At 36.9% G+C, this 14,978-nt stretch overlaps 1 long non-coding RNA gene across 1 annotated transcript; it reads right to left on the minus strand.

The window, feature by feature from the left end:
- Positions 1–9,369: 9,369 nt before the first annotated feature.
- Positions 9,370–11,869, minus strand: LOC149255290 (uncharacterized). Its single transcript, XR_016267221.1, has 2 exons — positions 11,313–11,869; positions 9,370–9,775 (listed from the first exon to the last, which is right to left on the minus strand). It is a non-coding gene; the product is annotated as an uncharacterized LOC149255290 (long non-coding RNA).
- Between the last annotated feature and the right edge of the window lie 3,109 nt (positions 11,870–14,978).

The raw sequence follows: 14,978 nt of genomic DNA on the forward strand, positions 1-14,978 counted from the left end.
TGTCCATTCCTCTCCACTCCCTACAGAGGTCGTGGCCTCGTCCTGCCAGATATTGTCACACTCTTACAACCTTCGGTCAAGGCCCTTATTTGGTACCGACCCACATACTGGTTTGGGAATGGTCTACCCTGGACCCCCTGCTCTTTCATCCCGGGGGCGCAAATCTAACCTATCCAAAGCTATTCTGAAAGCTAGAGCTGAGGTAGTATCGGGCAAGCAATCCACCATGGAAGGGGTCCTTAGAGCACTGAAAACCCCAGAGGGGGTTCCACCATGAAATGCCTATCCTTTAACTGTAGAGGTCTGGCTAGTACCTCCAAGAAACTAGCCATGCGGAGGTTGATTGATAATGAACCAATTGATATCCTTATGCTGCAAGAAACTTTGGGCAATGTTGATTCCATTGAGCATACCCTCGCCACCCTGCGACCTGGATGGCATCACCATGCGCTGGATGCCATAGGTAGGGCTGGAGGTTTAGCCATCGGTTACAATCCTCAGACAATAAATGTATCTGCCACTTGGGGGGGAGTGGGTTTCATAGGCATGGATTTCTTCTCGGCCGAGCTAGGGGAGACCTTGAGGATTATCAATGTATATGGCCCCTGCCAGAGGAGAGAGGAATTCTGGCAGAATTTTCTTGGATTAAGCATGACATCTATAGATCAGATTATCATTGGGGGCGATCTTAATTTCTCTATGGGATTTGGGGAATCCTGGGGATCACATGCACAGGTTGACCCCTTGTCCGATTTCTTTAAAGACATTCTGGAGCTACATCAACTCGCTGATATCCCCATGAATAAGCCGATGCCTACTTGGAGGAACCGGAGGATAGGGGATGTTGCCCTGGCTAGGAGACTTGACAGATTCATGATCAAAATCCCCCTACTCCAGAGACTGACCAGATACAGACAATGGGTCGGGGCAGGGGGTAAATCCGACCATTCTCCTATCTATTTGGAAATTTTGGGACCTGAAGCCAAGCCAAGGGCTCCCTTTAAATTCAATCATGTCTGGCTTCAAGATGAGGAGTATACTAAACTGATCAAGGACTATTGGGTGTCCCACCCTATATCTAATCACAGATCGGCAGCGGAGGGTTTCTGCCATAATCTCTCTCAGCTTAAACAATTAACCATGGCTTGGGCTAAGGAGAAGAAGGCCAAGGATGATCGGAAGATTCTGGACATTGAAGCTGAGCTGGAAACACTGATGGATGATAGGAATCTTGGCTTTACCTCAGCTGAAGAAAAGAGCAAACTGATCGAGCTTGAGCAGCAGAAAGACAAGATTCTTAAGGAAAGGGAGGAAGCATGGAGATTGAAGAGCAGGGCCATATGGTTGAAGGCAGGAGATGACAATACCAGATTTTTCCAGAATTATGCCAAAGGAAGGAAGGTCACTAATACGATCTGGAAACTGCCCCTTCCTAATGGAGAACTGGCAGACAATTTCCAAAAACTCTCCAGACTGGGCACATCTCATTTTCAGAGTCTATTCAAAGTACCCCATGAAGCCAACTTAGCAGATATCATTCATGTGGCTGGACTTTTCCCCCGTTTTGTAGGTGAGGAAGAAGCAAATGAATTAACCTCGTCGGTTACACTGGAGGAACTGGAGGGGGTTCTGAAGTGGTTCAAGAAGGATAAAAGCCCGGGACCCGATGGGTGGACTATTGAATTCTATTTGGCTTTCTATGATATATTGGCCTCGGATCTCCTTCAGGTTGTGGAGGAATGCCGTTCATCTGGGAGGCTATTCAATGCTATCAACTCCACCTTCATAGCCCTCATTCCTAAGACTGATTCCCCTGTCTCTTTTGATGACTTCCGTCCCATCTCCCTCTGCAATTGCCTCTATAAGATTATTTCGAAAATCATTGCCAATCGTATCAGACCTATTCTTTCTCAGCACATTCTCCCTGAACAATTTGCTTTTCTTGAAGATCGCCAGATTCATGAAGCGATTGGCACTGCTCAAGAGGCCATTCATTCTATCCGAGCTCGCCGTCTTAAAGGTATCATTCTCAAAATTGACTTAGCCAAGGCCTTTGATCGGGTGGACTGGACTTATATCAAAATGCTGCTTATTCATCTGGGCTTTCCTCTTCCTTTTACAAATTGGATAATGGCCTGCATATCAACCCCCTCATACAGTCTGCTCATTAATGGATCCGCCTCCCCTTTTTTCCATGCTGAAAGGGGTCTCAGGCAGGGATGCCCTCTCTCCCCGCTCCTTTTCCTACTTGTTATGGAAGGACTGAGCAGACTCATCTATCATGAAAAGCAGAATGGCAGATTATCAGGCTTGAAGATCACTGATCAGTGTTATTTAACACACCTCCTATTTGTAGATGATGTCATCATATTTTTGGATGGGAGTGTACGGGACACGACCACCTTTGATAAGATTCTCGCCTCATTCTACAGGGCGACCGGTATGATGGCTAACCACTCAAAATCAACTATTTCCCAGGCTTACACTTCAGCTCAAGAATCCGAACTAGCCACGCATCGTTTCCCTTATAACCCTCGACCGTTGGATCAGGGGTTCAAATATTTGGGTTATTGGATCAAGCCGACGGGACACAAGATTGCGGATTGGACCTGGCTGATCACAAAATTAGAGAAACGGATCTCGCACTGGAGCCAACGCTTTCTATCCAGAGCAGGGAGGCTAGTTCTCATTAAATCAGTATTGGAGGCCACACCTGTATTCTGGATGGCTTTAGCCTGGATACCTAGAGGTATTCTTGCTCGCCTAAAGCAATCATGTTGTAGATACCTCTGGAATGGAAGACAGGATAAACGAGTTTTTGCTTGGATCAGCTGGGACAACATTACTCTGCCAAAGAAGTGGGGAGGTTGGGGCCTTAAGGATCTTACACACTTTGCACACGCTTTGGCTGCGAAAATGGGATGGACTTTGCTTACAAAGCAAAATCTCTGGACATCTATCTCATACCACAAATACATATGGCCCTTACAACTCATGGATTGGATCCGATTACCTGGCTGGAACAGAACAGGTATATCATCAGTATGGAAAGCTCTGTTGTACTCGCTCCCCCTCATTCGCAGCCATCTAACATGGAGAATAAATGATGGATCCAGGGCACGCATCGGAATGGATCCATGGACAGGAGGTGGAGGGAGGTGTTATCTCCCACAAGAGCTTATTCGGTTACTCGAACAACAGAATACTAGAGTAATAGCTCACATTGCGGATCAGGAGAACTCATCCATATTCACTCAAGCATGGAAATCAGCAGCGCAGTTAAATCTGCCTCCTGTCTGGCATCAAAACTGGGAGGATTACACGAATGCTCTGAGTGAATCTCATATTCGCATTAAAGACGGACCAGACGAACTCATGTGGGACAAGGCTGAATCTGGATATTACTCCCCCAAGGAAGGGTACCTGTGTCTGATTAATTACAAAAAACCGGAAATAATACAGAGCTGGTGGAAGATCATCTGGCAATTAAAGACCCCTCCCCGGACAAAACTCTTCTTCTGGTGCTTACTCCGGAACAAGGTTCCCACTGGGGAATCGCTCATGCGCAGGTCTGTGCATGGTCTGTACATCATTGTTCGTCATATCTACAGGGAGCATAATCACAGTGCCGACGGATTATCCAAGGAAGCCACGCACATTCCAGGAGGACAGTGGATAATCCATGAACAGAGGGGCATCTCACAGTATCAATACTACCACAGGCCTTACATAGACCAAATCTACCCCCGGGTGGATGACCACTGATTTTGCCATGTATATATGATGATGTAGAAATCTAGTTTTACTTATGAACAGCATCCTGCGAGGTGCAATTATATATTTTGCTTATTATACAAACATCCTGCGTGATGTTTATTTTTGACAGCTTGATACAGCATCATCCTGTGTGATGATTTTTTGATTATGATACAGATATGTACAGGAAGGACCATAGACTCTAAAGCCATGAAGGAAATCCGCATATGCTGAACAGCATTTACTACATGTAATTTTTCACCATATAATGAAAGATTACGATTTTTCCATTGGAAAAAATATTTCTTTGTGGCTCAACAGAGAATGGCATTACAATAGACATCAAAGTCTTTAAAGGATGACAAGAAGTCAATAGCACTACGTTTTGTGTGAAAACAATGATGACATGACCCAGAAAGATGATGATATAGCAATATAACTAAAGCTCGATGTTTAAAATGGAATACAACGTATGACAGTGACAAATTGTGAAGTGTGACAAGCAGCCATAAGTCTCATGTTTAGTCGAATGAATTTCACCATGAAGTTGAAACCAAAATACTTGGAGCTCATCTATAAGACACATATGGACCAAAAAGAGATTATATCTAAAGATTGATATAGCTCCGCAAGAAGCAGTTTCGAACTCATGAACCTACACAAAAAGCTAGCAACTAAATGAAAGCTCTGAAGAAGTTGGGACACCTATGATAAAATAAACAATTGTTGAAGAAGATTGACACTCGAAGAAGGCATACTGTGGCAAAATCTATGAAAAGAAGCGAAGGACAATGATTTTCAAAATGACTCTTCTGATATAGCTCACTGAATTCATGGAAGTCAAAGGTACGTTATCTTTGTTTATGAGGTATGTCAATAGTATGGTTGCAGCTAGTGGTATGGTTTTGCAATTCCTTTGTTGTAGATCTTGATGACTATGAAGTTGCTAGGGTTTGTAAGACTTGCAAATTTATGAAGTCTTGAAGACTCTTGTTTCTGATTAGATTGAACTAACCCTTAAAGCAAAGGATTAAGATAGAGAACCCTAACCCTTACTAATTGTTCCCTCTAAGGAATCACTAGCTTACTAAAAGTGAGTGTTCTTTGATATTAATAATCTCATCATAAAAGAGTTTTAAAGAGAGATTCTAGGGTATTTATTAAACCCTAGTAAAAGATGGATTAAAATAAAACCTAGCACTTGAAGTCAAAAAACTAGGACTTGGTATTTCTGCTAAAAGCAAAAACCCTAATAAGGGTCAGGTCAAGGAGTATCTAGGGTTTGTAACTAGAACCCCAGAAATACCTTTTGGGAAATCATAGAAACCCTAGATTGATAAAATTGACATCATGTTCTTGTCTTCGTATATTTTGCTTGGTTGCACTTGTTGATGATTGCAAGCACATAATGAAGGTCGTTAAATTTGTGGAAGCATGATGAGCATGATGGAAAGGAGCTGCAAGAACCTTAATGATATTAAAAATTCCAGCAAATGTGTTCCTTCCATAAACACATTAATGACTGAAAAGATGAACCTTGTTACAATATAAAGATAGAACGTGCAAAGGAATGTTGACTTCAGATGGAGCAAGTAGCAGAATTTACATAATACTCTAGAAGATATTATAATTTGGCAACTTCGATATTGATGATCTGCTTGGATATGACTTGGCTCCCCGTGACATATTGTAAAAACATGTGAAGAGGTTGGAAGGAGAATTTGCTTGATGATGTTGTACCTATAGCTACGTGGTTTGATCATGGAACACGTGTATTGTGGAGAGCACTTTCGATGGCTCAGATAAGTACAAAGACAAAATTGATGTTAGAAAGCCTATATGACACTTTGAAGAATATGAGGCAAAACTATGTTATGAAAGAAGTAGACATGTGCTAGCAACTGTGAGGAAAATTGGCTCCTTAAAGATGACAAATGATGCAATTGATGACATTATTGTTTGATGACTAACAAGATCCAGCTTTGATATGACATGATGCTACAAGGAGCCAAGAAACCTCGTCATGAAGATGAAATGTGAAAGAAGGTCAAAACTCATATATGACATATTGTGAAATAGAAGTCTTTGCAACTACCACAAAGATCTCGACGAAAGAACAGGTAGTTGATGCATTGATGAAGTATGAGACCAACTAAGGATTGTGATGATGTCTCCCTAATTGAAAGGGAGCAAGAAATCTCCTCCATAATTGAGGAGTAAGGACCACCTCCCTAGTTGAGAGCGAGTGATGGATCATGGTGGACACCATATTCTCCATATGTGTCACGCACTAAGTCAAGGCTAACCATCATACATCTAGCGTATCACACTAGGAGGGAGAATGGAGGATTGATAAGCATCTAGGATTGGTACTCCTTGAGGGTTGGGAATCCAATATAGGAAGTAGTCCCGAGGACCAACACTCTTTGAGAATCTGGCAAGGTGTATCCAAAATAAAAGCGGTCGAAGAGGACCGATATTCTTCGAGGATTGGAAATCCAAGATAAGAATAGTCCTGGAAGGACATACCTAGTGAACATCCAGATGGGGTACGTGTCTTGAGAGGTTGAGGTGTCCATATGTATGCCTCCCAACATTGTGCTCTAGTCGTGTGGAGAGTCAAAGCTTGTCAAGTTAAGGCCTTACTATGTTGTAATTTGAGAATGTTGGTTATGATGTTGATGCTTAAAAGACGGTCTATCAATCCAACACTTATGAGAATATTTCAATTTGAAATGTACCCTTGCACTGGTTGTGGAATTATGAATACCTCCCTAGTTAAGAGGGAGTGTTAGAGAACGTAACTAGGTTCAGTCTTCATAAAGATCATTGTACTTTTATCATTATGTAAAAGAAAAAGAAGAAGAAAAAAAAATATTATTATTATTATTTTATTAGGTAAGCATGTTCTTCATGCTTCTAGGTTTACTCAAGTCAAAGAGTCAAAGTCCCATTTGGACCTACTATAAAGAAAAAGGAAGAATAATTTTTTAATATGTAATTTGGGTCAAAAACCCCTCTAGATGCCAAGCCAACCTACCTCTCATGTCAGTCAAGGCCCCAAAGGACATGTCTATTCGCACCCCTCGTGCGAATAGAATCTTGATGAAGATTTGTTATTGGTCTCTTGTTGTTGATGAATTTACTCTACAATAGGAGGGTTTGACGTGGCATCTAGAATGGTGGTATTTTTTTGTGGCCATGGATCTTGGATATCTTAGTTTGATTTGATTTTATAAGAAGATAATTTTCTAGGTTTTCCCCTTGGAGGGGTTCTGCCATAGCTTTGAGCCTATTTCTTGTGTTATTTTTTCTTTTGTAATCCTCATGTTTTTATTATGGTAATTGCCGAATGAAAGAAGGAAAATATAATAATAATAAATGCCAACAAACTCACAAGTAATTATTATGGAAAGAGAAATCTAATCAAAATCGTAAGCCTACCAATTTCTCAACAAGGGAGACCTCTTTAGAATTCATGGCCACCTATAATTTTGCAAAGATATGTTGTGTTGGCCTTGGATTTTCCAAATCCCCAATTTCAGGTTAGCTTGATCTTCTTAATCAGTTTCTCTACCAAGGAATGAAGCCACTTGCAAAAGTTTCGAGGGAGTCTATTTATTTTTCTCCAACTTGTTCCCAATGATTTGTGATTTTGTGATCACTAAATAATTCAACAAATGTTCACATTCATTCATTTGAGGGACTTCTAGAGATTTATCTAAATATTCTTACAACCAACTCTTCATATCATCAATGCCTTTACACACTAATATTAGCTCATTATCCCTTTTCTTAATCTAATTAAATAATAGGCAAGGACACACTTTGATCAAATCTCTGGTATTTTACTCCTTGGCCTATGTAAATACTACACCATCAAAGGTTAAGGCTATGTGATCCTGACAAGTATCCTCAACTATTAGCACCTTTTTGGTGACTAAAAGTGCAAGGATTTCGAAAATAGGCAATCTTTTTGTATTTGTTTCACAATTTTCCCAAAGCTTTATCAAATCTTAAGGAATTAAGAATGGCCACTTTACTAACCTTGGAGGGAATGAATTCTCCCAATCCTAGCACCCCAAAGAGAAAGGGCCTCTTATCAATGATGTGCTAAAAGTCTCAAGTAGGTCAAGATTTGTGGGGTCAATGTAATGAACTTCCTCTTGAACTTTCTTTTCCTCTTCCTATTTATTTCCTTCTTGTTTGAACTTTACTTTTTATTCTTATATTTCATTTACCTCTTGTTCTTCTTGGATTATCTTTCATTTACAAGGAGGCTATAGGATGAAAAACTCAAACTCTTGGACCGACATGTTTACCCATTGGAGCAAATGTTATAGGGGTTTGTTTACAAGTAAAATTATTTTGAAAATAATATGGTTTATTCTTATCTAAATTCATATGTTGGACATTTTCACTGGCCCATGACAAGGCTATTTTTCATGGAGCATCAACCAATCCTATAACATGCTACAAAAGTGAAAGTTCTAGTATAACTCATTAGCTCTAGGAATATTTAGTATTTATGATTATCATTGGCTAGATTGCAATGATAAAGCTTGGCTTTCACATTTCTTGTTTCACTCAACTCAATCAAGCACATTTCTTGTTTCACTCAACTCAATCAAACCATAATTTAATTCTTTTTTATGCAATATGGCATAGGCTCAAACTTTCATAAGCATGCAACTTCTTGTGGCCTTTGAATTTCTTTAAGCATGCAACACATTACTTGCAAACTTGTTTTCATGTGATATGTCCTCAACAATCATAGTTTACATGAAGTTCTCATTGACCGTGAGACATTACACACCAAAAAAAAAGTTTTGTGCAGCATATCACATAGTGCTACCCTAATATCACATTGCAGAAACATTCATTGCATGCAAAATGATGATCTTGCTTCTTGGTCACTAGATTTGTTCTTCTGAGTTTCCCGTGTTATAAGCTCAAGTGTATTTTAAATTTTATTATTACTTTTGCCGTTAAAGAATATTACTTTTTACAATGAAGACTAAATGTGAAAGTAACTTTGACTGAATTAATTTCTGAAGTGTATTTTTTATTTTATTATTGCTATTGCAGTTAAAGAATATTACTTTTTACAATGAAAATTAAATGTGAAAGTAAATTTGACTGAATTAATTTCTGATAGGTAAAGGCCCAGTTAAATTATTTTATTATAATTGAAAACTTCACATGTTCAGAATAAATAAATAAAAACTAAAATATTTAAAATTTAATACAAAAATATATTTTAAAAATGAGAAACAATTAAAGTAAAAATATGTATATGTTTACTCATGCATATACCATGAAAGGTAAATATATCCTAATGCAATACACCCAAGTGCATTTTTTTTATTATTATTACACTGAAATTTTGGAGTTAAAGAATATTGTTTTTTACAATGCAGATTAAATGTGAAGGTAAACTTCAGCTGAACTAATTTTCGTAGAGGAGCTGAATGCCCAGCTGAATTCTCTTATTATGATCGAAAATTAGACATGCTAAGAATCAAAATAACTTAAAACAAAACAAAAAAAATTAATGAAAAAAATATATTTTAAAAAGTCCAAACCATTAGAATAATAATATGCTCACAGGAATATCATGAAAAGTAAATATATCAAAAAGATGTTTAGTACAATACATATCAGCAAAAAAGATGTTACAAGCATCTCCTTTTGTCTAACCTTGTCTTTTACAAATTTTACAAACTGAATTTGCAATTCCAATCTAATCTATCCAATCTTCTCCAATGGTGCCATGGATGGGCAAGCATCTCCTTTTGTCTAACCTTGTTTTTATAAAATTTTGCAAACTAAATTTGCAATTCCAATCTAATCGGTCCAATCTTCTCCAATGGTGTCATGGATGGGCAACTTGGCCTTTTATACTAGCCATGTGTTATTTCAACCTATGAGTCCACCCTCACCTTTATGCATTTATTGCAATATTTGCAATACATCTCATCAACAGGATCGGCAAAGATACATGCAGGGGTCTTTGACTCTGGAAACCATGATAAAATTCAAATATGTAACATTGCAAACCCTACCTTAAATCATTAATGTGCAAAAGTTCTTACTTGAGACCAGTAAAAAAGGAATGAGATAAAAATACCGGTACAGAATTATCATTTAAATGTTAAGATTTAACATACCTAGGGCCGAACACTGCTCCAAAACTTCAAATGTTCACAAATGCTTGATAAAAGAGGTGTTGGCCAAGTGGTAGGGTCCTTTTATAGATTTCTCGTAGAGATTTAGGTGGCTAGAACATAGGATGTTTTTTTAGATGGAATTTTTGACACACAATCCACCAACTGACTTGGCTGAGTTGTGCCGGTCGAGTAATGCCTTGGACTCAGACCGCTACTATACAAAACCAGCCCTCCGAATTGATCTATTGGCCAACTCAGCCAAGTTGACCAAGTACGAGTCAACTCATACCAATTTTTAAAATTCTGATTTAAATACTTTTTTGATTCCTAATTTAGGTACTAGTAAATACTATAGATATCAGCTTGCAACAAAACTCAAGCTATGCAATTCCCCTCCCATAGAATGATAGTCTAAAAGAATTAATAACCCTAACTCAAGCTATGCAAATCCCCTCCCATAGAATGACAGCCTAAAAGAATCAATAACCCTAACTCAAGCTATGCAAATCCCCTCTCATAGAATGATAGTCTAAAAGAATCAATAACCCTTTGTTTTGTGGGGGCAACTTAAGATATGCAGAGGCACTAGCCCTTTGTTTTGTGGGAGCAACTTTAAGGTATGCAGATCTGCCCCCATAATATGACAGTTTTACTATGACTGAAAACTGGACATGCTTGAAATCAAGCTTAACCTACCCCGTTAACCGGCTACTCTACTATTGGAGTGCGTGCATCTTTCATGACCTAACAAATAGTTAAGAGATTTGTAGATTCAACGGACGATGCAAGAATTTAAACATTTGTCTGATTCTCAAAACTCGAGATATGCAGATCCCCTGTTATAGAATGATACAGTCCAAAAGAGGCACTAACCCTTTGTTTTATGGCGTCCTCATCCAAGATATGCAGATCCTCTCCTATAAGTGGCATAGAATAAGAGGCGCTCACCCTTTGTTTTATTGGAATTTCCAGTCAACACATGCAAGAGGCACCTTCCAGCTAAATTATAATAAAAAGATACGCCTAATAACTCACGGAACTTTATGCTAAGATGCCTGTATCGATCAAATCTGCTAAATTCGCCTAGGACTTACACCTGACAAACTGTGTGAAACTACATCTTACCATGTGCCCGCTTTGCAAGCGATCTAAACCCCAAATAACCCTATTTTAACTGCTAATTCCCTAAATATTAGGCTTCCTCAAAATTTGTGAGTTTTGACTTTAGGCTTTCGAAGAGATAGACAACAGAAATGGAGCATTCACAATTTTAAAAATGCTGCTATTATCCTAGCTTGCTGCAGTACCTTGAATTTTCTTTCGGATTCTTCCGATCTAATTAGATGATAAACGTTTTAAATGTGTTAGAAACAAAAGGCAATGTACCTGGTATCACGTAGCTCTGTTCAGAAGCATGCATATGATCAAGACATTCATGGCAATCCTCTTGAGGGAGGGCATGAATTAACTTAGGAGATACCCTCGTATTCATTTCAGTTTTAAGCTCGTACGCATCCAAGAGTTTGTTACTTGCTCCTTGTTTCCTGACAGAGATGGACTCTGGTCGAGTAATCAATAAAAAGGAAATCGCGAGGGTGGTTTCTCCGTATGACCAAAGTCTATCTTCTGTCAAGAAACAACGGGAAACAAGGCACCTTTGCCCTCTTGCTGGAACGATGGGAAGCCTTCTCACTGCCTGACAAGGCTACGGCGCCAAGTGGATTCTTCTGCAAATTTTGCAAAACATGTTTAATCACTGCAAAACTAAACAGCCATGCGACTACCCAAAGAGAGATTCAGATGCAACGCCAAGAAACGCATACTGAGGATCGAATGACTCGATATATAGAGTTTTAGGTTTAGGGTATGGTCCTAGGGTTTGGGGATTTGCCTTGTGACATGGTCTAGGGTTTCGCTTTGTGATATGTTTTAAGGTTTAGGGTTCGGGGTTTTGCTAGGTTTGGTTTGGTTTGGTGTTTTTTTTAATAGGGAGATATTTTTTTCACAAATTTATTATAATTTAGTTGTCAAATCAGTGGTGAGGACAATCATCTCTGGTTGCTAACTGCAAATGCAGGCTGACTCATCACGGTTATTCAAGGAAAATCACATGGTTGGAATAACCCCATTGGTGGGGCAAGATTTCACTCCCCCAAATACCTCTCGGTCTTGCCCCTCGATTTTGGGTTGTTAACCTGTTTTGTTTCCTTAAGTCCGTGGAAGACGAGCTCTTAGCCAAGCAGAAGCACTTTTAGGGCATACTCCAACCCAGAATGACCCAGAATTGAGGTCATGTCTAACAAGACATTATGATTTAGTTAAATTATATAAAAGTAGAGTAAAATAATTATTAATCATAATTATTAATAAAACATTAAATTATATAGAAGTAAAAATCAAATTAAAAATAAACTAAAATAAAATTAATAATTAAATCAGCTTAGATCTATTTTAATTTGGAAAGTTCAAATATGTCTATTAAATACTAAATTAAATTGATATTTGTTGATTAATAATTAATAAATTTTATAACTGAGTTATGATCAATAACTTTAATTACATTTAATGAAAGATATTGAATTATGGAAAATGTAGAATGGAATTCAAAATTATAAAATTAAGAAATTAAATAATATTTCATTTTGATGCATATATTTATAGATTTGAATAAAAAATCTAATTAATTTATTTATGCATACAAAAATGTATTTTAAACGACAACAAAAACATAATCTTGCTTGAAATTATAGGGTCTCATTCTGTGAAAAAGATTATTTTATCTATAAGTTAGACTAAGCCTACAATTAAAACCGGTTTATATCCATAATTAAAACCAGTCTAGATCCATCTTAACTCTGGGTCTACCCCTCTAGATCTACCAAGTATTTAAGGGAAACAAATCTCTTTTCAGTCTAAAAGAGTGTATATCAAGAGATTTGATCAATCAAATCTCCTTTTCAATCTAAAAGAGGTTGGCATATCAAGAAATTTGATCGATTAATACTTGGTAGATTCATAATTGAGATAGATCTAAATTGTTTTAATTATTAATCATAATTAGTTATAATTATAATCATTGATTTTATATTTTTATTTTAGTTTTATGTAATTCGATTAAATCAAAATATTTTATTGATAATTATAATTATTAATTTTTTATTTTAAATTGACCTACATAAAATATTGATAATTATAATTATTAATTTTTTATTTTAAATTGACCTACATAAAATATTTATAGTGCATTGTATTATATTATATATCTACCGTACTAAGTTGGAGATTACCTCTCAATACAATATATATAATACACATTTTTCATAAATTAATTAATAAATTTTTATATAAAAAATATTTTATAACCCTGATAATAAGAAATTATATTAATATTTTATTAATATTAAAAAAAATACACTCAGAAGGAAAATCCTATCATTTTCTCTTCTTGATATAGCTGATGTTGTATCTCATTAAGATGTTGTATATAGATGATAGGCATTGGAAACTTTGTTGTATTTAGGATGTTTTAGTGATTGTTAGTCTCTTATTTCTTTTGCTTTGCTCCAATAATATGAACCCATAACCAAAAACTTTAAAATGTGAAATGGTTGGTTATTGTCTCCGTAACATTTTTCAAATTGGATCATGTAAATTTGATTAATGATGTGGGTTACGCCCATAATTATTTCCATCTTTTTTCTAATTTAAATATTTCGTAAAATTTTTCAAATTGGATCATGTAAATTTGATTAATGATGTGGGTTATACTCATAATTATTTCCATTTTTTTTAATTTAAATATTATTATTTTTTTAATTTAAATATTATTATTTATTTACAGTGAAATATGTATATTTAAAGAGATTGGATTTAATGGTGGAAAAGGGAAAAGAAAAATTGTTATTGTGCAATGTTCAATTCTCATGAGAATTTAATCTAAAGTTATGGGGCACCTTGAGGTAGTGGTCAAATGTGTGGTTGCACCTAGAAAGATTATACTAAATGATCTCGTGACCTATGCATACATACGTGGATCAAAGCCACCCCCCATGTCCTTCAATTAAAAAAGCCTTGTTTAGCTCACTTGGTGAAGCATGTAAACATTTTATGTACACTATTATGAGATTGTTGATTCAATCCTTTGATTAAAACATGTCGACGTTAGAGGGAAGTGTGGTGCACCTAGTGGTTACAGTGGTAATAGACAAAATTGACCCTACATCACGTGAGTATGAGACCACCCTGTCTATCAATTCCAATAGTTACAAAAAACTTTAAAAATAATTTTTAAAAATAAAAAATAAAAAGAAGTATGCATCAAGCCATCTCTATAATAACTCTATTCTTTCAATGAGCTACTCCAGTCTAGTGTGAGGTATAGGGAATAATCCTCTAGCAAGAGATGTCAAGAGCAATGAGAAATGTTTGAAAATCATAATTGATATATTCTCCTTTGCATTTAATCCTTACTCTTTTTCTCACTTGGATTTTCCACCAATGAAAAAAACCGTTTAATTTTCCAAAAACCCCATCCATGAATTGAATGGTGTATAAACTCTCTTTGATTTTCCACCAATGTCTAAATTCCTTGAATTTCCCAAAACCTCATCTTTGGATTGAATGGTGTATATACAAAGAAAGCAAGAAAAAGCATCAGCAATGAAGATGAGTGAGTGATTATCTCCCCAAGAGAAGAAGTGGCCATACCTCACAAATGTCACTCTGAACCAACTCGATAGGCTAAGGCTCACCTCATTTTGTCCTTAGGAAGAGACTCTTGATGGTGTTCCCCTAGCATGCACCCTTCATAGACACTAATAGGTGCTTCAATCTATGGAATATCATCACCCATTTGTAAACAACTCATATGTTGCAAAGAGTTGAAGTGTGTATATCCCAAACATTATGCCATGACAAGTTGTTGTCACCAACATTGGTCACCATAAAATACATCCTTTTTGTTTCAAGGAAGGAGGAATCTTCCTCATTTGTACATAAGGTTTGTGTTGGAACATGGATCCTTGGTAAACCTCACCTTGTCAAATCAAGGGA

The sequence above is a fragment of the Pinus tabuliformis genome, chromosome 7, assembly GCF_031772625.1.
Source record: "Pinus tabuliformis cultivar Carrire ecotype Pingquan chromosome 7, CPIR1, whole genome shotgun sequence".
Classification (NCBI taxonomy): Eukaryota; Viridiplantae; Streptophyta; class Pinopsida; order Pinales; family Pinaceae; genus Pinus; species Pinus tabuliformis.